General features: G+C 38.5%; 1 protein-coding gene across 11 annotated transcripts in view; it reads right to left on the reverse strand.

The window, feature by feature from the left end:
* LRRFIP2 (LRR binding FLII interacting protein 2) overlaps positions 1 to 10,991 on the reverse strand; it is a 63,538-nt gene extending 52,547 nt beyond the window's left edge. For 6 of the 11 annotated variants that reach the window (XM_027675908.1, XM_027675909.1, XM_027675905.1 and 3 more), the window contains exon 1: positions 10,169 to 10,705. The gene's annotated coding sequence lies outside the window, so the exon portion shown is untranslated. Of the gene's footprint in view, positions 1 to 5,390; positions 5,409 to 10,168; positions 10,710 to 10,970 lie in introns of those variants that run through there. The other 5 variants (XM_027675911.1, XM_027675910.1, XM_027675901.1 and 2 more) reach the window with 4 other exon arrangements.
* Between the last annotated feature and the right edge of the window lie 15,750 nt (positions 10,992 to 26,741).

Consider the following 26,741-nt stretch of genomic DNA (forward strand, 5'->3'; position numbering starts at 1 on the left):
TTCTAAAGTAAAAGTTTTACCACAGTAGAAATAAAGACATTTTTATGCTAAAAACCCATTCTCTTGCATACCAAGTTTCCCAAGTTTGGGAAATGAAGAGAGAAACATGCTAGCATCATGAACCCAGAATACAAAAAGTACCCTCTTAGTTTTCTTCCAGAAACCGCTTATCAATTGCAAGCATATAAAAGTCACCAACAAAACAAAACAGCCCATACAGCCACAAACAGAAAAATGTTACACACAAAAAAAAATCTCTATTAGGTTTTGTTCAAATATCCTAAAGAAATCCTACTTCCAGACATCCAGGTCCTTCCCAATGTCAGACTAGAATTTGGTGGTAGTCCAGCTATTTCATATCAACAAGACAAGTATCCCACACAGGGCTTGAGAAAACACCTTATTTAGAACAAAAATTTCTTCCTGCAAATAGAACAAGTCTAGAAGGGAACTACTATTGGCTATCCTTTTGAAATTGAACTGGTATAAGAACTACCTTTTATACTGGGTCTAACCAGCAAAGATTTAGTAATTGATTACAGTTGATTCAAAGGGGAAGGAGGAAAAAAATAATAAAATGACAGGTGTTTTTGTACAAGCAGAGTTTTTACTTTATTATTTTTATGAAGCAATCACAAAGCCAAAATACATTGGAGTACTTTCTGGCACTCAAAGATACCAAGTAGCATCACAGCACTTTTTTTTTTAATGATATATTTTAGCTTCTACGCCTTTTTTGTCCCCCTTTAACTCTGTGCTGCTAGTCCCCTCTTTTCTTTGCAGGCAAGAAGATTTTTATTCTGCTTCAAATTTTACAGGTATTTTACTATTCTCCATGTGCTCAGATGAGGCAAATAGAATATTTGCTGCTGAGAGAAAAGACAGCAAAGACTTGAAACTGATTGTGTCCTACCATGAGACAACTACCCTGGATGGATGAGTGGAGAGCAGCAGATATTGTCTACCTTGAATTTTAACAAGGCTTTTGACACTGTCTTTCACAGTATCCTCACAGGCAAACTCAAGCAGTGTGGACTGGATGAGTGGACAGCAAGGTAGACTGAGAACTGACAGAACAGCAGATTCCAGAGGGTCACAATCAGCAGCATAGTGTCTAGTTGGAGGCCTGTCACTAGTGGTGTCCCCCAGGATTCTATACTGGGCCCAGTATTGTTTAACTGTTCATCAGTGATGAAGGGACAGATGCCTCCTCAGCAGGTTTGTTGACACAAAGCTGGGAGGAGTGGCTAATACCCCAGAGGGCTGTGCTGTCCTTCAGAAGGACATTGACAAATTGGAGAGATGGGCAGCATGGAACCTTTTGATCCTGCACCTGGGGAAGAATTACCCCATGCACCAGTATGGCCTGGGGGCCAACCTGCTGGAAAGCAGGTCTGTGGAAAAGGGCCTCGTGGTCCCAGTGGACAACAAGCTGTCCATGAGCCAGCAGTTTGTCCTGGTGGCCAAGAACACCAATGGTATCATGGGGTGCACTAGGAAAAGCATTGCCAGCAGTCATGGCAGGTGGTCCTGACCCTCTACTCTGCCCTGGAGAAGCTGCATCTGGAGTGCTGTGTCCAATTCTGGGCTCCTCAGGACAAGAGAGACATGGAGCTCCTGGAGAGGGTCCAACAGAGGACAACAAAGATGATTAGGGGAGTGGAGAATCTCTCATGATGAAAGGTTGAGGGAACTGGGCCTGTTCAGCCTTGAGAAGAGACGACTCAGAGGGGACCTCAACAATATATATAAGTATCAGGAAGGGTGTCAAGAGAAAGGATCCAGGCTCTTCTCAGTAGTGTTGAGCAATAGGACAAGAGGCAATAGGTAGAAACTGACACACAGGAAGTGCCACCTCAACATGAGGAAGGTGGAACCCCTTACTCTGTGGGTGACCATGCACTGGAACAGACTGCCCAGAGAGGTTGTGGAGTTTCTCTTGTGGAGACACTCAAGAACTGTCTGGACACAACCCTGTGCAATGTGCTTTAGGACAGCCCTGCTTGAGCAGGGAGGTTGGACCAGATGACCCTCTGTGTTCCCTTCCAACTTTACCCATTCTGTGATACTGTGAAACTACATGCTCCCCTCCTTAAAAGCCAGTATCTGCACAGGCCAGATACAACAATTATACAATAATCCTATTAATTTCTAGATGCTATTCTGAGATCAATACTGCAAGTTCAAAAGAACTTCTTTCTATGCAAGGAGAGCTTGCAGTGTTTGCAGATAAATAACAGGGGAATAAAACTATAGTACCTTAATGGGTCACAGAAGATACAGTTCTATTGTCTAGTAAGGAACACACTCCTAATGGGGAAGAGTGGACATAAGTACACCCCTGGATTCCATCCATTCTTTCATAGGCTGCTCATTCATTTAGCAGTGCAAAGTGTTTGGATAAAATACAGACATTCAGATCAATATACAGGACTCACCTGCTAGGGAGTGTTTTTAACACTTGTCCGTGACTCATGGTTCAATTTATTTGTTACTCTTCCACAACACGACTTTGTTATTGTTGTTTGTTTTGGCTTTAATTCTGGTATTAGGTACCAGCACACTTTCAGGAAGAAATACAAGATTCCAGCCTTGCTCTTAGGAGATTAGGAGGGGTCTTAGAAGTAGGACAGCAGAGCTCAAAATCAGGGTAAAGGGAGACTCTGGGATAAGACCCAGCATGATTATTGCCACTGTTAATCCATTTGATAAGATTTTGTATTTTCAGTCTTAAAAACAAGCAAACATGTTTTGTACTCAGGTTAATTTAGATAAATACATGCAGAAGTAGTTTGTAGATCTCTGTGGTAAAGGTTTAAGCTCAGAGCTACAGATTGCTGTCCATGTTCAGAATAAATGTCTCAAAAAATCTGCATCTTTTTTCACAAACTCTTATTGGCTGACTTCTGATATTAAAAGCAGATAGGGTCCAAACTAGAAGTCACACCAACACAATATAATACTCCTCCTACTACAGAAGGCTTTGACAAGGTTACACATTAGCCACAAGAAAAATAATAAAATTGGTATTACAACAGATCAGTTCATGTAAGAACAGAACTCCAACCTACCTACTGAAAGTCACTAAGCATGAAATGATTTTAATTTGTACATTAAGGGCCATATTTCTTAAGTATTTACCACATAAGCAAACACCGCAGAATAACTGCACATATCATAGACTTGAACTGCATTTGTTCACATCCTTTAAACAACATACCATTTCTAACAGGCAACTAACTTTGGTTTATTAATTCAGTGAAATGCTCTTAGCTGGCAGACTTGGGGAACATAATGAATTATACAGCTATTTTTAGTATAGCTATGTTCAGATTAACAGTAAGTACTAATTTATAGACAGAGTAGTAAATTCATAAAAATTAGATGCTGATGCTTTAAATAAGCAAAGCACACTTCATCCCAGTCTCACTGTGGATTAAGTGTGACAGTCACTGTGGAGGAAGGAAAGTGTGGCATCCCTGCCAGCCATCTGCCATCCTTCTCACTTAGAATGAGCACAGAACTCTGACTGAGCCCAAACACAAGAGGGAGCAGGGACAGATTACCCAGAAGGTATAGAGAGATGTTGCCTTTGCCTACAAGGAGGAGTTAGGAAAGGAATTTGGAAAGCCAAAGCTCAGCTGAAGTCAAAACAGGCAAAGGCTGATGTAGTATGTAGTGGTGTAGTATGGCCAGTCTTCGCGAATGAAGATTTTGGGAAAGGTCTTTTACCTTTCAAGCCTGCGCAATGGATTTTTTAGGTGAGACACAGCATGCGCTGAACTGAGCCCACCCTTTAATCCTAAGGTTCATCTGCCGGGGCCAAGCGAGCTTGGACAATGGCAGTGAGGTCCTCAGGACGTAGGTTTGTTTAGAGTGACCTTCTCATAGATGGATGGCCTTACGGGGCTGACGAGCTCCATCTGCCTGGGGGAGTAACCCTGAAAAGGCTACACTGGGAACCTATGAAAGACTAAGCAACCTGTAGGACCACTGCTTGGAGGCTTGCAAGGTCCATCCACGGCAAAATGGTCTGGATAATAACAAATGCGAAGATGGGAATTTTTGTGTGTTTGAATCAAATAAGCAAAATTGTCTGACAAGGTATTGGCCCAAAACTGGTCACATTGAAGAGCAAGAGGATCACCAGTTATACTAAACAGTAAGTAGGAAATTAGAAAGAAGTATTTGAAATAAAGGAGTTCTCTTGAAAATATATATAAAATCAAAATAAAATTGAAAGTCTGTACCAGTGTGAGAAACCTTGGAAAGGTAACAGCATCAGTCAAAAACTGTTTTGATGCTGCCAGAAGTCACCCCACTGACTATATCATACTATCTGTTCAGGCCAGACAGTACTGCATCCCTCCTGGAGGATCCAAGTTCCTGCTCTCCAGCTAGCAGATGGTCAGTACACACCTTAAGTGCATGAATGTGAGCTTGTAAGGTATGCTCTCACTGGCACAGGCATTAGGGCATAGCACAGCATACACTAGAGAATAGCAAAGGAATATGCAAATCTAGTGTCGATATATCCAGTTGCAATCATGTACAAATAGGGAACCTTGGAGTTGAAGAACAGAGAACAGCTAAACACTGGCTTATGGAGGCTGTGAAAAGTCCATACCTGAAGATAGTAAAAACTTAACTAGACAAGGCTCTGAAAAAACAGTTCTAACTGACCACACTTTGGGCAAGGGGAGACCTCCAGAGATTTCTTCCAAAAGAAAATATATGATTCTATAGTTATTATTGCTGTCAACTTTGAAATTTAACCTCAGTATGAACTTTCTTTAATAAGATGCTTAATATTTCTTCATGGGTCTTGACACCATTTCTTCCATTACATGTAACTTTTAATTACGATGATATATGTCAGAGTATTTAATTTCTTGTGACACAGTTCAGTACTACAGAAATCTAAACCTATTGCTAATACACTAATTAGTCTAATACTTACATATCATGATGTTACTTCTTGTGAAAACACAAGATACTTCATATGCTCATGGAAATATTTCTGAAGTGCTTCACTTCCATAACTTTCTAATTACAAGAAAAAATATTTTGCTGCATGTGATAAAGAATTTAATACGTTCTGTAACATTAGAATTTTCACAAAAAATAGCTAAAGAGAACCCCAAAACACAACCAGACAAAGAACAGCTTGCTATTATCTTTTATCATTCAGGTAAGTCAATATAAAAGGAAAGAACATTATAATATCTGCTGCATTTACAGTTCAGAATTCTCAAGTCACATCTACTACTTGCTTAATTCTTACTATAGGCAGGGTTACACACTGTATTACGCAATGGATGAAATGACATCCTGTTGAATTTCATTCCAGAACACTGAAGTGTCTGAAGTCTCCAAACAAACCAGAATACCTGTGAGGAAATCTCTCAAATTCCCTCTAGTTTGTCTTCACTTCAGGCATACGTAAATCTTAACTCTTCCCAAAGTCTTCGCTATCTACTTGTCTTCCTATTATCTTTTGAGTTCTCTTTCTTTCTTTCTTCCTAGAAAAAAAGTGTGACCCATCCTACACTACAAAAAAAGCTACACTATAATCTAAGGGCCTGTCACTCACCACCTTCAATGGCACCACCTGTTCTAAATGCCTGGGTGTTTGCCAGCATACTTGGCATTGCATACATACAAGGCATCCAGATACTACAGTGTGAACAGGCTATAAATAACAGACCAAAATTTTCCTTTTCTCTTTCAACCAAGACTACAAGATAATTAAAATTCACCTGTGTAGACACAATCTCTATATATTCAACAATAGAAAAGAACAACCCTTCTCTACAACCACTGTCTATTAGAACCAGAATCTGAATCAAAGTTATTTGGACAAGTAAGGTTAGAAACATTAATACATAAGGAGGATAAATGTAAGAAGCATGAGGAAAAAAAACCCAATTCCTCACCTGAAAAATCAATCTCAGGTTACTGATAAATCACAAACAGTACTAACTCATTTTGATTTTTGTCAGTTCCACAAATATTAAACATACTGAAAAAAATACTTGTGCAATACATACACAGAACAAAAGCTTTGTCAAACACCTAACTAAAAAGAAAGCACTAAGAAGCAGGGGTACTGTGCAACGATGATGAAATAAAGAATCTACATATACTTCTTAAGTTAACTGAACAGTTGCTCTTTACTTCAAGAAATGAATACTGCTGATGAGTGAAGGTATGGAAGCTACCATACTCGCAATTAAAGCTAAGTTCTAAAAGTTAATGTGCTCAGAAGAACAGTGGAAAACCCAACCCAGTAATTTTAAAGAACTGTCTCATAAAACTGCAGCTCTAGCAACACAAAGCTACAAAAAAGCCAAAAGTATTAGTACTACAAAACAGCAGAAGTTGCATTCGTATTTAAGAAGGAACATAAAGAATCATACTGGAAATCACAATCTTGTTTGATTGATTTTTCAGTGCTTTGTCAAAGCAAGCTCTAAAGGAGACAAAGCAAATGGACATAGAAAAAAATACATTACTTTACATAAGTTAAAATTATGTAAGATGGACACAAGTCTTTCTCAGAAGAAAGACCCTATACAAGGGTACTCTGTTTGCAATTAGTATGCCTGCTCATGGGTCCAAAAGCATCTGAGAAAGAAAAAGGGCTGTATGATCACAGGGTGACCAGAACCCAACAAAGGGGTGTGTAGGGAGTGAGAAAGAAATAGACTGGGGTTTAATGCAATAGTTTTAAGGACTCATTAAGAATTTTCATTCAGAATATTATTAACTGAAACCAAACTATTGCAAAAAAGAGAGCTGCTACTATGAGTAAAAGAGTCTAACATTAAAGGGAAAAAGCAAAGACTGAGAAAATGTGCCAAAAGATTACAGTGCTCACCATTATGTTGAAGGCAAAGTTATTCCAGTTGATGAAGAGTGTTTCCATTTTAAAGAAACTGCTTGTCTCTAATCATGGCCCACTTCAGAAACCCTTGGCACAAAGTTTCTGTGCTGAGTGGAAAAGCTCGTGTCAGCTTTTCCAGGAAAAAAATATACCTTCAATGCAGTATATTTGCCATTTTAAAATCTGAGAAATACAATTTCTTATAAGTTCATGGTGTTTAGTAATAGAATTACAATTCCTTAGAGGCAGTTGAAATCCCTCAGTTTGTTGGTGTTATGAAGCTATAGAGGAACAGGAAGTCACCAGTTAAGACAATCAAAAAGCCATTATGCAGTTTTCAAGAGTCTGCAAGTGCCTGATGAATCCATAAAATGTAACTGTGCCTGGTTAGTGCTGGCAAACTTAAAGCAATGCAAGACAGTAAATGTACCAAGGTATCCTACAGCCCTGTAGAACTATGAGACACCTACAGATCCACCAAGCTATCTTTGGTGACCTTCCTCAGTCTTTGCAAATCACCAAAATTCCAAGACAACATCATGCAGTGATGCAGCTTCAAGTGGTGGCACTTATTTTATGAAGTATGAGTTCTCCACCAGTCAGTTGTCAACAGCTGCACAAAATAAAATATTACGTAGAGGATATTATTATCAGTGACATGAAGAATCTGCAAAGCTCTCATAATGGTCACTCACCAAAGGATGTCTCAGGGAACAATGTAAACCATATGTAGGCTTCAGAGAAGCAGTGTAACACAGCTGGACTTTTCTAGAATCAGTGCTACCATACATGCTGAAGATACAGGAACAAACTAAGAATTCAAATGCAATTTTAAAACATAAGGAAACGACAATACTATAATCAGCACCACGAAAAATGATGAAAATGCATAATAAAAAATAAACCACAAGATTCTTCCAGAAGTGTTTATTCTAAAATGAAACAACCATCATTTTTACACTGTCAACATTTTCAAAATGAGTATCCTTTCTGTCATTTTACAAAATAATGAGTTGTTGCTCATTAAAAATCAAACAAAAACATTGCTATTATATTGAGGCTCCATATTTTTTAATGAAACAAATAGAAAGCCCCATGGTAACAACCCACATTCTGTAACAAGCTGCAACTATTTAAAATATTTTGCAATTACCAATTTAATACACTCCTACTAGTGATACAGTTACAGTACAACAAAGAAAAGCTACCGAAGCAAGAGGAAGAGATTGTCCTGGATACCCCTTAGATGAAACAGCAGTTGGAGAAAACTCTTATCAGTTGACATCATTCCTGCTGACTAATTCTCTGCTGCGGTGGCAGACTGGTAGGCTTAGAAACACTTGTTCTCACTTGGCCCTTTGATAGGCACCCCTTCACCTCTTCCTTAGAAGCAGGTCTAACTCTGCTAGCCTAACTCAAGAAAATGTGAACTTTATCATCTTCACAAGCAGACAAGCACTATTTACATAAACTCTATTTATTTACATAAAATTTTTAAAGGATGTGTAATAATCACAGAATGTCCATTACCTACATTTACATGTAACCTAGTTTCCAGATATTACGATAATAAAATTGGATTACTTTCTCAGAAAGCAGTTCTAATAATTTTCTGTAACGCTACTGGACTGTACTCATGACTACCACCACACACCTTCACATTAGGATTTTATAAACAAAAACAGCAACATAGTATCAAATCCGTTATTTGTTTCTAATCCTCTGCTGACGTTATATACCACAGGTATTCAATTATATATGATACCGATCAAGGTTTTTTGGATATATGCACTGACAGCTTGTGCACTGCGTGAAAGTCTAGGCCTTAATATGCTCTACAGATCCCCACTACAAGGAGCCAAATCTAAACAGCACTTTCTAAAAGTTCACATGTGTTAAAGTACTATGCCATCTTCTGAGACAATGAGACCCTGGGAAAAAAAACCCACAATAAACCCCAAATCCTTTGGTGTCAGTTCACAAGCAGTACTGATGTTTAGGGCAACAAACTTACACCTGACACATTGCACACAACTGTCTTCTATTCACAAGTTCTCAGTTACAGCCAAGAATTCAGTTCAGGTAAAACTGACTTCACAACAAGGTAAACATCTCCAAACCTAAGTAACAGGAAACAACAGTAAAAGCATGTCATGTACGTCAAACAATTTCATACTGCTAAAGCACCTTTCATCTATTCTTACATCGTCACTAAGCAATTATATTAACCAAGGAAGCAGATGTATATTAAGAAGATAACTATTTCTGGGCCTCAATATATTTAATTACCTCGCTTTACAATCAAGACAAATGAATGTTTAAAGTTTAAGCACTGATTTAATCTTACAAGAAATTTGTAATAAGGCCCCCCACACACATCTCCATAAATATTGGATGCTAACATCGATCCTTTAAAGGGATAAAAATGATCCTAGATCATCTTCATTTCAAGCCAAAAATGTATGTCTCTCTAAAATGAGTGACGACTGAGTAGATCATACAAATTCAACGCAGTACCGCTTCATCTACAAAATGTCTTTATTATCAGTGAAATACATGACACTGCCCTTCAAAGCCTCACGCTAGGATTCAAGCCGGTAATCACTTAAAACACATAGAGCAGAACACAGTTCAGAGCTGTTTTCGGGCTCCTTCCAAAGTCACGAATGTGCTCATCTCTCTTATCATCATCAACAGCCTCTTTACAATTATAGCAACAAGGTATACTAAGAATAAAGAAACGTCCTCCGAAATAAATAAATCCCAAATGCCTAAGCATTAGCAAGCCTGACTCCTACCGCAGCCCGCCGCAGCGGGGGAACGCCCTACTGCTCTGGGAACAGCGAAGCGGTGGTAACGTGCTCCGAGGAACTGCGAAAGGCACCGAAGTACACACAGCAGGATTTCAGCACATCTTTCTTTCTTTCTCCCTCTCTGCCTCATTCTGCCGTTTCCACTCAGCCCCGAGGATCGCAAGGCATCTCCCCGCGGGCCAGGAGGAAGGATCTCTCCCGCAGGAAGGGCTCGGACCGGGCCCGGCTTCCCCCGGCCCGCCCGCAACAGGTTTGATCGCGACCATACGGAAGGGGCGCACACCACCGCCCCAAGCCATCGCTTCCCTTTCAGCTCACCGGTCTGACCAGGCAGTTCCGGCTGAGCCGCTCCTCTGAACCCGAAGAACCGGGTTCCCACACCGCTTCGCCGCTCGGGTTTCTGTGTTTGGGACACCCTTCCTGCCCCCAGCCCTCGCCCGATCCTTGCATGGGCCCCAGAAAGCCTTACCTGCGGGCCAGCCTGCCGCAGCACCGGGACGCCTCAGTACGGAGGGGGAATTTTTCACTCTGCCCTCCACCGCTTCCACGGGTGCGAGGGGCTCGTGGGTCCCGGAATCGGCTCAGGCTCCTTCCTTCCCTCACTCCCCACGCCCAAAGACCGGACCACGGTGCCCGCCAGACACGGACCTTCCAGCTGCTACCTCGCTTCACCTCCTCCACCGCCCCCTCCCGCCCCTTCCCCGTGAGGGGCTGCAGGAACCGGAGCTGTTGGCACAGACAAGCCGCACCGCCCCAGGCCGCCCCCCTCTTCCCCGCCCCGCGCTCTTGCCTCCTCCCCTTCAGAGCCTGGCGCTTACAGCCACACCGAGAACTCGGGTGAGAGACTGCGGTGAATTTCAAACCACCCGCAGGGCCCTGCGGAAGGAGGAAGGGGCCGGCGCTGAGGGGAGGGAGGGGAGTGAGGGAGGCACCGCGACCACGCCAGCAGTGGCACCCGGGCGCTACCCGGCCCCGCGCACAGGCCGGCAGGCCGACCGCGCAGGCGCTGCGGACGGAGGGGCGAGAGGGCGTTGCGGCCACATGCGCAGAGCCGTCGGCGGCCGTGAGGGCGCTGGTGGGCGGGGCAGCGCGAGTGTGGGGCTGCGCTCTGAGGTGGCCCCTCAGTTCGGGGAGGTGTTGGCGGCGCTTCAGGCTAGTTTCTCCTTGGCTCAGCAGGCAGGGGAGGGAGGGGGGGAGGGGGGTCGTGCCCTGTAGTGCGCCCGCTCTCCGCTTCGGCCGCCCCTTATCATCGGGCAGGCCGGCTGACTCACTGCTGTGGTGGGGAGAGGTAGGTCTGAGACCTTCTACTTTGTGCTTCGTTCTCGGTTTTAGACAGGGCTTCTTTCTGTCGAGCGGCTTTGCCCAGGGAACGGCCGTGCGGGAGCTCCGGGAGCTGCGGCCGCTGCGGCCGCCGCCGCAGAGCCGCAGCGCGACCCACCGGTGGGTGTCACCGCGGGCGGTGCCGCTGTGTGCCCATTGCCCGCAGGGCACAGGGCACACACGGCACACCGGTGCTTCGCAAGGCTTACGCGGGTGGGTGCCAGGCAGGGGTCATGGGTAAAAATCCAATGCAAACATTTGCGGCTTATCTTCTACTGGCCCAAACACGACCGGACTAATGTACTGTCAAAACTGGAATATATGCAACCGTCACAGTCCCTAAGGATAATATACAGAAAAGAAAGAAATAATTATACCGTTACATATATTCCAATTTATACACAAAAACCCCAACTAACAGTCGTGAAACTTGCTGAAATTCTGCTATGGGATCAGATCTGTAGTAGTTTGCTTTTCAACACCTCTGTCATTAAGTGCAGGGTGTCTCTAGGAGTGTAGAGATGATTAGAGGAGATGGCGTTTTGTATGTTAGAAATCGCACGGGAATGAAAAAGCACTGTTAAAATGACAAGATAAGACTCAAAACCATGCACCAGAGTCCTTGAGAGAGTTCAAATGTCTTACTAAAATAAGTCCAAGTGGATGTACATAAAGTAAAGAAAAAGGGACATGCAAATGAATTAAATCTATTAAAGTAAATGTAAAACAACTTGATTGTGTTTCATCAGTATTTTATAATTTTCCATGTGAGAAACCCTACACTGTCTCAATGTCTTTCCTCAGCTCATCATACAGCATAGCCTTGCCATGCTTATTTTTAACATCACATTGATTTCTGTAGTTTAAGATGATCTCACTGGAGGGAGATGAAGTAGAAAGTTTCTCATGGACCATCTGTAGAAAACACCAACACAAATTACCAGTTTAAAGTCTTCATTTTTATTTGATGTTTATTCTTTCAGAAGGGCTCACTGACTGATTTTCTGGGCTTTTTGGAGAATCTTCATTAAAAACAGCTTGGGTCATTTTGGTTTGGCCCAGCTGGTGGGAGTAGTCTTTTGTTCACTCTTGAGTAGAGGGTTTGCGTAGAATCTTCTGAAATGTGGGATGTCTCAGGTCTGCAGGGGATGATTCTCTGTTAATGTATATGAAAGGCAATTTTTTTTCCAATCACATGTACATTTTTCTATGATGAAGTGTTGATATTTTTATACCATTAGTCTTTTAATATCACAGATTTCACATTTTTCTGCGAAATGTCTCCTTTAGAGCAGACATGCATTTTAGTCACTTGAAAGAACAGTTGTTTACTTGACTGAAAAGCAGTGCACAGTTAGAACAGGCAACGGTACAGGATGTCACAGTAGCAATTCTGAGTTCAGACACATTAATGAGTAACTAAACAGTCAGGTTATATGCAGTTTCATTATAAACCTTCATTTAGAAGCCAGAAAATGAAAGTTATGTTTGAACTTTTGCTATGAAATGACTGCAGTTACAAAATATACAATCATTTATGAATACTCCTTGATCAAATTATTAGTGAAGCTACTATAAAACTTGCTCTATTAATAATCAGTTTCTGGTTAAAATAAGTAAATGAATAAAGGAGGTATCACTGGATCTGCCTTTGAATATTTTTTCTCTTCACTCTTGTCTTCTTATACAGTAGGTTAGTATAGATCCCTTGTCATATGTAATTGAACTTGCTGCTTTACTCTCTCCTTTCCCTTTTCTCTGAAAATCTCTCTCTAAAACTGTTTTGCTCAGTTGAGGCAATCCATGGGTGAAATCTTAGTTTTTTCTAGAGTGATCGTCACTTAAAAAAGTATATCTAGGATGAATCTGTAAGTCAGTTATATGGAATACTTTCAACAATGTCAACTTCCTGCAATAATTTGTATACAGTTGTAAAGAGATTTTGTCACTGTAACAGCTTCTATGAGAAAAAAAATGTGTTTTCTCTGCAATGTTGGCTATTTGGGCCGTTCTGAATATCTTTGGGGTGTTTTATCCCACTCTAACATTTCTAATCTTCCCATGAATATTGCACCTTCTGGTTAAGAATGTAAAACTGATGGCACACATGTAAGATTATAGTGTAACTTAATCCCTAATGTCATTCCATGTATTTTCCCTTATGTATCCTCCCTATTCTCTCTCTCCCTCTCACCCCTGCCACCCTCCCTTTTTGGAAAGAATAACTTCCATCTATTAGTTTAAATGGTAGATTGGTTTACTAATGGAGACTGATTGGTTTAGGAGCATTTTAAGAAGTTCTAACCACATCCATTGACTTATTTCTCTCTACATTTTTTGCTCTTCCTTTCCAGTAGTTTATCTCTCCTCAGTTCAGATACCATCACTCAGCAATTCATTTTGCACAATTGTACATACTTTTTTTCCCCAGCTCTCTCTCTTTTGGAGATTCTCAGTGTTGTTAGTAATTGCTTGTTACCCCCTCCCCACAAAAAGGAGTGTTATAGTACTCACTTGTGACAAGTAGAAAATCAGCTTTGTGTGCTTATACTGTAAAATAAGTGCAAACTGCTTTTGTAATGTAGGGAGCAAGTTTTCCTTGTTTTTTTGTTTTGCTTTTCAAAACAGTTATTGGATGTGCTTATAGGAGCTTCTGCCAGGCCCTTTTAGTCCTGTCCTCCCCCACCTTTTCTTAAGAGTTTAATTTCTGCTAAAGGTACATTTCTGTCATCAGATACACAGACACGTATATTAATGTTTTCAATTCCAGCATTTATATGTTTTTTAAAATTTCAAGAGGAAAAGAAGCAAAAAAGATGCATTGCCTTCCTTGGATGATCTTTTGTATGTGATCTTCTCTGCACCAGTTTTTTAACTCTGAAATTATAAGAACCCAGAATGTATCTACAAAATATAAGGTCTGGGGAACTACAGATAGTTTACATCCTAAGTTAAGTATAAAAGTTAGATAAACAGAGACTGGGCAGTTTAAAAGTAAATTACTGGACTAGTAGAATATATTTTTAGTTACGGGAAAAGTAAATAGAGCAAATGAAGCAGTAATTCCGTGGCACAGTCAAAAGATCTCTAAAATTACCTAGTACCAGTTCTGTTGAAGTACTTGTCATTATTCAAAGTAATGTTGCTTTTCAGTCACATTCAAAGCAATAAGCAAAGGGTTGCATGACTTAACTTTAAATGAAGGGAAACAATTTAATACTTTAAAGAAAATATTTGAAATAGTTATAAAGCAGAATGCATGCAGATTGTATGCTGAACATAATCAGGAAATTCTTTATTTAAATCTTTCGTAGAATTCATTGGAGTACTATTATCAGGCTTTCTATGTAAGGTTTTTGCATACAGATAATGTTTACCATGTAGTGGAGATAAAACAAGCATTCAAAATCTCTGGCTGCTTGGTGTGGGGATATGCACATTTCTCAGCTGTTCTTGTAGGGGTTAATGTAGACTAGAAAATTTCTGGTATTGCGAGGTAGCTGCAGAATCAGTAAGATTTAGTTTTTACCTTTACCTCATTTACTTTAGCACTGCAAAAATCTGTAGGGCACAGTAGGAATTATGTCTATACATATGCATTTTGGTGGGGATTGGTGCTATCCAGCAGCAGAATTGCATGAGTTGTTTTGGTTCAGATCCATTGCATTCTCAGCAGGGAAAAGGTTAAACTGACTGTTGAATAGTTTTCGGAAGAGCTAACTGAAAAATTTGTATTCCAATGTTTTTCCCAAAATCTAGACATCCAGGTAAATGCAATCTTTTGTAGAAAACTTCTGTTTTAACACAGGTTAGGTAATTGACTAAACACTTGAAAACAGAATGCTCCCCACTTTCTAGATTTTTATTTTCACTGTTTTAGTAATTTTCTGGTTGGTTGGTTGGTTTGGTTTTGTGTTTGCCTTTTTTAAAAGTCTTTCAGAAATAAGCACTAGAATAATGTGGTTTATGTTTTAGAGTGTGTTTATAGGAAGATTTTTTTTTTAATTGCTATGGATTAGTATTCTTGTTAATATAGCAAAATTTTAAGCACTGGAGTGCTCTGAACAGTGTCCCAATATCAGCTTGTTAGTAAGAATTAAGAGGAAGATGCGTTATTTCAATCAATCCCAGGTGGATGTAGATAAATTATGAAATATCTTAATAAGGTTTGTTAAGGAGTTTGTGAGAAATATCTTAACAAGGTTTGTTAAGGAGTTTGTGAGAATTCTTTTTATTTGTAAAGAAAAAGTGAAACTATATTCTGGAAAAAATTATTTTAAAAATTAAAGTTTTACTTTGAAAGTGTTTATGTAAGACATAGCAATATATTTAATTTTCTTATAGGACTTTTCTTTATTATTCCATTGTAAAAACAACTAGAGATCCAAGTATCATCATCCTTCCAGACATGACAGATGTAATTCTGAATGTCTTTATGTTCTGTTCTATAAATATAGAAATATTGATAAATTCCTATGCTAAGATCCTTCTGGAAAACTCAGTCTGAAGCCATGATCTATTCTTTATGTGCTATATATCCCCAAGAAGGATTTTGTAAATGTTAGTTGATTTTACTGATGACATACAAGCCACATAGAGGAAATCACCTCACTCTTACACAGTTTTGTTGAGTTTGCAAAACTAACAGGCAGTGTCTGTGTTAACTGTGAGTAAATGTGAATCTTTTAGTATGTACTCACTTTTTTCCTTGTCACTTTTCTGACTCCTGTTATATTTTTTTAATGTAGAAATGTCATTAGAATGTAAAGTTTAAATATGTCTTTTTAATATTTAGATTTTTATAACATACTAAAATATAATGGAGATTTATCACAAATTTTCTATGTCTGATGTCCCTACAACCCAAACTATCTTCACTTACTACAGTGTTCCCACTAGGAATGCAGAGGTTAAGAAATTCTTAATAACTAAGACATATCTACTATGATTTTTTTATCTTCTTTAGAAAATATGATAAAAATTAAAATGCTCCCAAAGTCTTCATATAGCAAAAATAGCTTTCACTGAGTCTTCATTCATTTTCTCCAGCAACAAAGTTGACTTTCTGTCTAATATATTTTAAAAATAACCAAATGGAATAACTGAAATCCAGACAGAGAGAGGTGCTTCTTTTCCATCAGTATTGAGACTATGCTATGGCTCGCAGCTTCAGTGCACTTCTCTGTTGGTATATGTTGGACATTAATTTGCATCATCATTTGAAGGTGAAGGTGGATTTTTCCTTTATACAAGTACTGTTAAAGTGGAGAAGCATAAGGAAAGTTAAATTCTAAATGTCAGGCTCTGAACTATACTTTCTAGATTGTCCAATCTGTATATTGTTCACAGAAGCCAGTCTGTGGTACAAGGTACCCTTGTACCTTCTTTGTAGGCTTAATCACCATCACTTCTGGTCCAGTTATTTTACAGCACCTGAGCAGTCACTCCCTCTTCAGTCAATGGCAGCTATGGATGCTCAGGACTCCTGAGAGAAACAGCCCATTCCAATTAAGCAGATTGGGTTTAATAATACTATTTGCTGAATTGAAAATCAGAAGGCTGGGAATTAAGTAATATTTTTCTATAAGGTACATGCACCTGAGATCTAGGGCAAAACCAGCTTTACCAGGTCACGTTAGAGCAGATAATACCTCAAATGCTTGAAATTTTAGGTCTGTCATGCTGTACAAGTGTTTGTTGGGTTTTTTTGTGTGTTTTTTTTTTTAAAGGTGAGTTTCTATTCTGAACATTTTAGAGAAATGCAGTGCTAATGGAATTCAAACACTAGGTATCAATAAGGAAGAAGAAAAATGTGAAAAGTTCACAGAAATGTTCATAATAATTAATTTAAAATAAACACAGTTTAAACCATGTTCTACTTGCCTGTAAAGTTTAACCTGATGAAATTTGTTTTTAATTTAATAATTTACTTTATATAGGATTTTAATACAGCATATCCCTCTTTAATCTTTCTTATTACAATATGCAGATCTTCTCTTCAACTAGAGAATGAAGCTACCAGGAGACTCCAGATGTCTGGTTGTAACATTCAAACTGGCCAAAGTAAAAAAAGTGAATATATAATTTGAAAATACTTAAAACAAATTAATTAAACTAAATTAAATTGATAGTATTCCTTTAAATGTACAATGCATTTTAGAGCTTGAACATACTTGATTACTTAGATTTTTGTAGCAAATTTCTCTCTGTGTACTTCACGTTGAATCTTCTGGGGATTATGGCAGCTCAACCTTTGTGAGCTAGCAGTAAAAAGGAAATATTTACGTTTCTGTATGTAATGTGCAGTTTTGATCTAAAATAAACTTTATTGTTGTAGAATTCTGTATTTGATTAATGAACAAGAAAAGATTATTTGCAATTTCTGAGGTTTTGTTTGGACTTTTCAGGAATTATTAAGATTATCTTGCAAATAATCAGGATTGCTAAGGGACATCCTAAATTACACCTGTGCAACTCTGTGAGACTTCTTGAATTGTATTAGCAAAGGTCAAACCAATTGAAACAGAGTAAACAGATGATGCAAGTGAAAGAATGTGTCTTCAACTGTTTCTAGGCTGAGCAAATGTAAAAGCACTATAAAAGCAAGCAATGTCACTCTCCGTATATACTGGACAATTCTACTTCCAGGCATGATTTAATTCTGAAGAGTGACAGGACAGTCTTGTTCAACATTTCTGTAGGATTTGAAAGGAAAGCCAGTTAATTTTTGTGATGATTCATGCCTGAATATTTTGCACACTGACTAGCTCAGCTAAATAAGTGAGGGAGAGCACAAACAAACTGGATTATAGTTACTTGTGCAGACTTGTTTATTAGCATCCACTTAAGAGAGACAGTTGGTTACTTATGCAACCTGAGCTCAGATTGCACAGATGTCACCAAGGGCATACCTTTAAAAAATGGGATTACACAACTGTAATGAGAACACTGTTTGGCAGGGAGAACCATTGTTACAGGAAGTGAGATGAAAGCAAAAAATAATGTTGGGTGATTAAAGGAGCCAAGGTTTGTTTTGTATGCCTGGCAATTTTCTTTGTAAAAGACCCAAAAAACCCGAAACACCCACCCTACCCTGTCTCTCTGCATGACTACAGAAAGCAATATCTGGTGTCAGAACCAAGGCACAACAAATATGGATTTTTTTCATACTGTTTTTATAGGAATTTTTCAGAACAAAGCTATACTTTGAACCATGCCTTAAGCTTTTATGCAACAACTTAGCTTTGCTACTTTATTATCTACATCAGCTGATTTAATCACTTAAGACTGAAAACAAATACTTTTAGAATTTGTTAATAACAATAGAATGAGTTAATCCACCAATTTAAGAATTCTTCAAATCACCAAAAGAAATTGTAACTTTTGGTTTTATATATATAATAGATTAGAACATCATAAACTAATAAATTAAATATTAAAACTAATGGAGGCTAAATGGAATCTCAGACAGGTCCAGTGTCTAATGACAAGCAATTACTTAAATAACCATTTCATGCTGCTAGGTTATTCCTTCACCAAAGATGTCATGGTACTCTTCTAACTCTCCATGTCTGCTTTGCTTCAAAACCTTTGAGAAAAAAATTAAATAGTCACCAGACCAGGATAAGTAAGATGTGTGCTGACTTTTCAAGCTTTGCCTGTTTCTTGAGGGACATAAATTCAATTCAATCAATTCCCAGTAAGCAAGACAGCCATGCATATTTTTAGAACAGCCAGTTCTGCATCTGCATTTATCTACTTTTTTATGTTGGCCGGGTTGCTTGTAAAAGATGGTACGAAATATAACCTGTAGGATGATAACTGCTTTCTAAACATAAAAATACAGGTTGATTGAAACTACATAGTAGTTGTGTTCCTTATAATTTGTCATCAGTAAGTGTAGAAGTAATGTCTCCAGTATAACCTAGAACAGGAAAAAAAGTGGCTTCCTATCTACATATTGTTACTGATAAAACATGCACACCTTTTCTTAAAAAAAAAAAAGGCCTCGGGGGAAAAAAAATAAATTACTTCCATGCTGGAAGCAGAAAAAGAGTAAAATATTTGATTTCAAATTAGCTATTTGAGGGTTCTACTTGTTCATATTTGTCAGTTTTAAATGAGTAGCATCCAGAAGGGCTACTAGATGTTCTGTAAAAAGTTATCCCAGATATTATTGAGATCAAGAAAAAAGTTGTAAGGGAGACATAGAATCGAAACTCATCTGAGTTATAATTGTTTTACTTACTGACTATTTTTGGGCAATTTAATATAGGATGGAAGTGCAAAACTGAACTAAATTATTTTACTTCTTCCTTTGACCATGCTCGGTTAATATGAGAGATGTGAGGATTTTGCCTGGAAAATTTGTGACAAATCCAGAGGGTTTTAATTTGAAATTATTCCTTTGATAATGTCAAATAAGGGTTCAGAGCCCAACATCCAGCCTGGAAAGTAACGCCAGTGGCTCACCTAGCAGCTCTGACACCAGCCCATGACTGGCATGGTGCTAAGTCTGTGCAAGGTCAGCGGCTGGTGGGAGGCACCATGGGCTGTCAGGTGCCCCAGCCGTGAGGGTGCAGTGCAGGTGTTCCTGGATTGCCCACTTGGGAAGCAGCTGCTCTCCACCCTAAGCCAGGCAGCTGGCTGAAACCCAGGACTGAGAACTCCCTGGTTTAGCACAGAGAAGACAAAGGAGTGGAGTTTGCAGGCGTATAGTAGAGGTAAGAAGAGAGAGAAGTAGGTGCAAAAGTATAAGCTGTTTGATCAGCTGATGAAAGCTGCTGGTGTTCGCAGCCTCTTGCTAGCAGGTTCTTGCTGCAGATTGTTGTAGTAAAAGCACTTGGTAGGTCAGAATTGCAAAGATGTGAAGGTTTTTATACTGGTGTACTGAAGACCTGATACTTGCTATCCTTAGGCAGTACCACTGCTCTCACTTCTCAATACTGTGCTGTCATCTCTACAGTGATGCCATTTTCTGATCCTTTGTCTCTTCTGTATTTGCACTGTGAAGTCTGATTTTGAGTTTCATGTTTGAATTCTCTTAATAGTTTATTGCCCTAGTTAGAACAGCTGGGACCAATTCATCACTGGATGGGTGTAACCCAAACCTGTGTATTCTATAGCCTTCAATGCCATTTCCCAGAAACTGTTATCAATAGAGCATTTACACCCTCTGCCCAGAGCAGCCTGACTCCTCAGGCTATAAACTAGGTGTTAAGAGGCCTGCGAGATGGGAAGATGTTCCTGTCTTCATGCCCTTTTGTGGAATTCCCTGCCCTGAGGGAAGGACTGAGCATTCCTGCCTGAACTGGAGAATATATAAACTTGGAGTTTTGGAACCTTTTTACCACTCGTGGGATCCAGAGGAAGACTGCAGCTCACCACTCTCAACCAGACTGAGACCACCACCCTCAACTGGACTGCAATCACCACTTTTGACCAGACCGCAACAGCTCTCCCACCAGCAGGTTTTCCCCCTCTCCCTTTACTTTGGACTCAGGGGGGCCCAAGGAACACCACTTTGTTCATGCCCCAGGGTGCTGGGTTATACATTTGGGTTTTTGTGGGTTAAAACCAATTGTTTGTCTGTATAATCGTACTTATTGTATTATTTTATTAAATTGTTATTCTGACTTACAATCTCTCTTTTGAGTTGAGTTCATTTCCCCTGCTGGTTAACTTTTAAACCAGCACATTTATATTTTCAGTATTTATACTTTCCCCTATTTCCAAATATGTCACCAAACAAAAAAATATTTAAGTGTTTAAAATAAAACAGCCAGAAGATTATGTTAAAAAGCAAACAATTAATGGTTTTTATTTAAAAACTATAAATACTTTCTGTGTTAACTCATGTACTTGACAAGTTTCTCATTCTTAAAGAAGCATTTAATTTCCATCATTAAACCTCTTAAATGTATTCAGTATTTACATTCTTCTCCCTCCCTTCCTAAAATCCGTATTCTCTGGAAACATTGGAGGCAAACCTCAGTTTTCTGTGCCTTCAGTATTTCTATCTTTGAGCAGCTTTCACCTTTGAGCAGTCTTATTGTTAGACTAAATGAACAAAAGAACAAAAGTCTTCCACTACAGCAGAAATTAAATGAGTTTCATTATCTAGAAGTAAAATTCCAGTTTTCATTAATGGATTTTATTTCATAATAGTTAAATTTCTTGTCCACAGTGGTAATCCTCTCAAATAAGCATGAGGGAGCTCTCTACCCATTTATTATTTTCTTTGCACCATATAACAAAGCTTTTCACTTGATATTTTCTGCTTTTATCTTCTTGGGGCATCTCTGCATGAATGATGCAACTGGATTTATGTATATGAAAATCAGTGCTAAAACCCCACAAAAGTGCATTCAAAAAAGTGCAAATCTTTGAACTTAAAATTAAGAAATTTTACTTGCTTTTGGACAAAGAGTATTTGAAGACTGTTCATACACCTGTCTCTCTGCTCTGAGTTGTGTTTGCGATCTATCACCTCTGTTTTCTTTGCTCTGAGGCTTGTGTTGAGCAACCATTGTGTTTACCTGTGTGATGTCTGCTTTTCCAGTTTGCTTTTTGGAAACTAGGTATTGTCTGGAAGCAGCAATTCCTCCTTTGAACTCCAGAGTAATACCCCCTTAATTCTGAATACTTGATTCTGAAGTATTTCATGCTGCTTAGGTAAGAGAAGTCACTTCTAAAACTGCTCACTAGTTTCATGGCAGGTTTGCAGGCTGTAAGGTGATGGCAGCAAGAGAATGTTTGAAAAGTATACACTGTGTACTCTAGATTACCAACACCACAGAAGCTGAAGCAGCCTCATTCATAGTGTTATTTCATAATGTTACCTCCCTATACATAATCTTCATACCTTCATAATCAAGCTCTCGCTTGAGTACATGTTAAGTGGACTACACCAGAAGACCCTAAACCCCCTGTGGCTTGTGGGTAGTATATTACCCAATGCAACTTTCTGACATTGTTTATAGCTATAAGAAATTAAAAGGTTGTAACAGAGGTTGGCAAGAAGAAAAGCAGCATGTTACTTGCTTAGTATTTGTCCCTAATGGACTAGCAAAAGTTTGGACCACTAGACTATAAAGAATGAAATATCCAGAAAAGTACTTTGAATAATAAAATTAATGAATGTATGAGTCTTCATATTGTGCCTAATTAGATTAACTTAAAACAATTTTTAGTACATGGAGGAAGAGAAGAAAATACTGCATGATTCATTTTGAACAAGAATTATGTAATAGTGTGATGCTGGTTAATGCATTATGACAGCATGTGAAGAATTATCTTTCTTCCAGTAGCTGAACAGAGCCAAAAGGAAGTTATGCCTTCCTTCTAAGTATTTGTGTGCACTTTATAGTATAATTATGAAATTTTAACTGTTAGCAACACTTTTTCTCACCATAACCATTTTTTTCTCTTGTCTTGGTGTACCAACTGCAAGATTATTCTTGGTGCTTTGAATCGTGGCAGTTTATATTGAAGAATGAAGTGAATAGAGATCTAGAGAGTTACATGGTGTAGAAATAACATTTCTAGCTATTTTTAGTGGTTATAGAGAAGAACTGAATAAGGTAGGATAATAGAAGAACAATATATGACACTTTACTCTTGGAAATCAAAGACTAAATAACACTATTCTAGTCACTACCAGTAGGAGATAGAATTATATCTTGGTGTTTCCAGGAGTTCTGTGTATTCTGACTCAAGTAGCCACAGCAGGCCTCCCTGCCTGAGCAGGTCTGGTCTTCATCTCTGGTAAATAATTCAGTGTAGCACTTCTTCTGTGAAGAAATATTATTATATGTGTTTAATAAAAAAGATTCACAGAGTAAAAATCATTCTGTAAATTCTTTAGTAAACAGTATAACTCTGAGATTCTTTGGCTGCATGCAAAGCACTGCTAAATCAGAATGAGAAGCTCACGATACGGTTCCTGGTTCCATAAGAAGGACCTGGCAGTGATGGAAATATTAAAAAAAAATTGCCTGAAATCCTTTAATTTAGCCAGACAGAGTAATAAATGACACAGTTGTCTTGTTCTTTTTATGCCAGGCTAGTTTGCTCTATGTACAAACTTATGAAATTTCTATTATCTTTCTTGAGCTAAACTTTTTGATTATGGCCTCTGTCTGACCAAATATACTGAATGCAATTTAATACTGTGTCAGTCCCCGTCAATGCAGCATCTCTCTTATCTCCCACAGGTGTTATTCCAAATGAAGTTTCAGGTGCTGCAGGACAAGTTGAAGGCAGCCTAGTTTTTCATGATAGAATAGTTTGAGTTCATATTGCATTGATTATAAGTTTAACTGTATAATTGCAACCCTTAGGTTAAACACCCTTCCCCTTTCAGAGCCCTGGAAAAGTCCAAGTGGTTTGAAGGAAATTACCAGAGGAAATACTCACTTGAAGACGCGTCATTGTTTTGTGGTGATAAGCCTTTTTTTTTAAAGGTTTTTTTCTTTCCTTCTGTAAGCATAGCATTGTACTACTTCAATTACAGGCATCAGAGTTTATTTTGGATAGTTGGAAAACCTTGCTATTTAGAAGGTATGTGATCCATTTTCATAGATGCACTCATCGATAAGGAATATTTTATATTAGCAAATCAAGGTGGCATATTTTATATTAATAATGAAACATAACTATTCTGTGAGCTGTACCTTATATTTCTTAACCCAATGTCTCTGGCCTTTTCCATATAAGCAGGGAAAGACTTCACATGTGAGGGAGCAGTGTGGAATCAAAATGACAAAATAAGGTGAGCAAAGTCTGACAGAGAACAATTTGATTATTAGAATCTGAGTTTAATTTAAAATAGTGCATGTTAAGAGATGAAGATGCAAAATCACATAGTTGGAGCATTCTAAGCAGTTTGCTAATTGCTTCCCTTTTAAATAATATCTTTTTCAAATCAAAGATTCTCACATCTCAAGGTTCTGCATTTGCAGTGTTTCTTTGCAGACAAGGGGGATAATAAAAAGGAGGCATGTCAGCATGTCATCTTTATGTACAGGTGAGCTCCTAGAAATGATGAAATGGCATAAGAATGCAGCAAGGGAAGCATATCTTTTCATTATATATGTATGCAGTTACATAACCGTGTCTGTTAGACCAAAGGTTTAAAAATATTTTAAATTATAAATCTGAGAACAATATCAAATGGTCCATGTTTCAATCCCATATCTATCACTAAGTTGCTGTGCAGTCTCTTGAGTCTTCCAGAACTCACTTTGCTCACCTGTGAAACAATCTGTGTTTATTTTATGGGCATGCCATCAGATTTACCACACATTTCTTTCTAAAGCTCCTCAAGAAAGTCAGATAACGTATGCAAATCAATACTGAATAGTAACTGTGCTTTTGTAGTAGTTCAGCAGAGGTGATGAAGAATTCACTACTTTCAACTGAAAGGCAAGTGACTTTTCTTTATGTAGAAGTGCCTTATGGGCCTGTTATTGAGAAGAAGTCAGGCATGAAACAAATTTCAAGCCTAAAGCCCTTGATCTCTTCAACCAGATACTCCACCCTACTCAGTGAGTGGCAAAGCTTGTAGTAAATCCTAGGAGCTAGAGAGGGGAGTTAAGAAGGATGAGAAACATTTCCCTCCAAAACATTTAATTGAAAAGTATGAGTAGTGGGGAATTGAGTATGCCAATACTCAAACAACAATATAGCAGTATCAGGATATTATCTTAAATGCTGACAAGTTCCTGATCTGAAACTGGTTGAGTGTTCTTATAGATCTGTCTTGAATTCAAGCACTAATTGATAAATCTAGCTACATAAAACTGTTGTCTTTGTGCTTTTATATATAATGGCTGTGTGCAATCACAGAAGAAAAATATGTATTTGCTTTATTTTATATATTCTAGGAACTGTGATGTAGGGAATTAGTTTAATTATTCCTAAATTGCTGTTTTCTGTATTCTGCATCCATCAGTTTCATAAATCTGATGGCCTCAGAAGGAAAGTGAATATTTTTCTTAATGACCTACCAAATTATACACTATTGTAACTGGGAAAAAATACTTCCTGATTCTCCTTGAAATAGCTCCTTGACTCTTGCAAATGTTATTAAGTACATTTCTTTAAGAATCTGTTATGCTATGACTTAGTGACTTTTCTCAGCTGTGAATTCTGCTGGGTACAGCATCTCCAGTGATGTGGTTTTAGATGTTCTGCATTTTAGCTAAAGGAATCACACATATTAGGGGTTTTTTTAGGTCTTCCCAATTCACTGTCTCAATATCTTTGCATGTATTTTTAGCCCTGCTGACTAATTGAAATTATTAAGTAAAATCATTTGCTGTTTCTTAATGATAGTGTTTAAGGGGAAAATATTATCACAGAATCAGAAAAATCCCAGCAGTCCCAGTTGTGTTTTATGAATGTGTATCTCAGTATTCTTACAAAGCACCTAAATATGCAGTCATTTCTTTGACCTTTCTATCACCAGCTGGGCAAGATAAGAGCAAAACTAAAGATGTGTTTGCAGGAAATTGGGTAGGATCACTATTCATTAAAATACCAATAGAAGCACCAAGAGATGCAAAATAGCTTGCCCACTGTGGGTGACAAGGGCACTGGGAGATCTGGGAATAGATCCCAGGTCTCCTCAAAATCAGGCCATTCTTCTCTCATGAGGAATCTGTCTTCAGGAGCAAGTTATTGTCTCTTCTTAGATACAAGGTCCCTACCCATATAGATTTGATTTTTTTTTGTTTTGTTGGGTTTTTTGTTGTTGTTGTTGTTTTATTTTTTTTTATTTACACTGTTATTACAGAAATAAGAATAAAAGCACTCAAGTGAGCATCTGCTGCTGGCTAATTTAAAATCAAACTCATGACTAGCATCACTGTTGATAGAAATTATTGCCGTTTTATAGCACCGTTGGCTCCCTTTTCTTGGCATTCAGAGTTTTTAAGGTACATTTAAGTAAAATAGAAGTTAGGAGAAAGGTTTTGACATTCTAGACAAAGCAGAAGAGAAACACCACTTAACAAGGTATTGATAAAATTAAAATTTTTGTTTTAGGAAAGTCAGACTCTTGCAGGATCAAATCCTGTCACTCACTTTTAAATATTCCCATTCACAAAAAAGATGGCTCTAGTGAGCCAGTTTACTGCAGTGGTTCTTAATAGTCTTTCTTCAGTGGTCGAGCTTGCACTTTGTACTTTTGGAAAGAGAGGTATATGGCATGAAATGTGATCTCTGAACAGTTTTCCCACTAGAGCAGAGAGGTTGTGTTCCCTCCCAAGGTGCAGAGGAGCAGTGCCTGTCAGCTTTTCTTCTCTCTGAAGTGAGTTAATTCCACTTGGCTTCTCAGTGTGAACAACTGTGGCTTTTAGGTTACCTTTCAGTTTTTTCAGACAGTACTCTTGCTCTTTTCATAGCCTTGTGCATTTTGAACACACTCACAAATCTGACTTTTCCCTCATGTCACTCACCATCTTTGTTCAAATGCCTGTTAATGAACCTTTTTCCTCCATTTTACCTTAACTGAGATATGGGCACTACAGATGAATATATGAATGCACAAATAAATAGCATAGACTGTTTGATATGAAGTCAGGCACATGGTAAAGAAATTTAATATTTGATACCCAGCAATTAGAGCAGCTTATACTTTGTACACAAAAGGATCATACAGCAGACATAGAAACTTTGGGTTTAGTCAGTTCCCTGACCCGAATGTTTTTAAACTTTTA

This window comes from Neopelma chrysocephalum, unplaced genomic scaffold, assembly GCF_003984885.1.
Source record: "Neopelma chrysocephalum unplaced genomic scaffold, ASM398488v2 Primary Assembly neopelma1_26, whole genome shotgun sequence".
Classification (NCBI taxonomy): domain Eukaryota; kingdom Metazoa; phylum Chordata; class Aves; order Passeriformes; family Pipridae; genus Neopelma; species Neopelma chrysocephalum.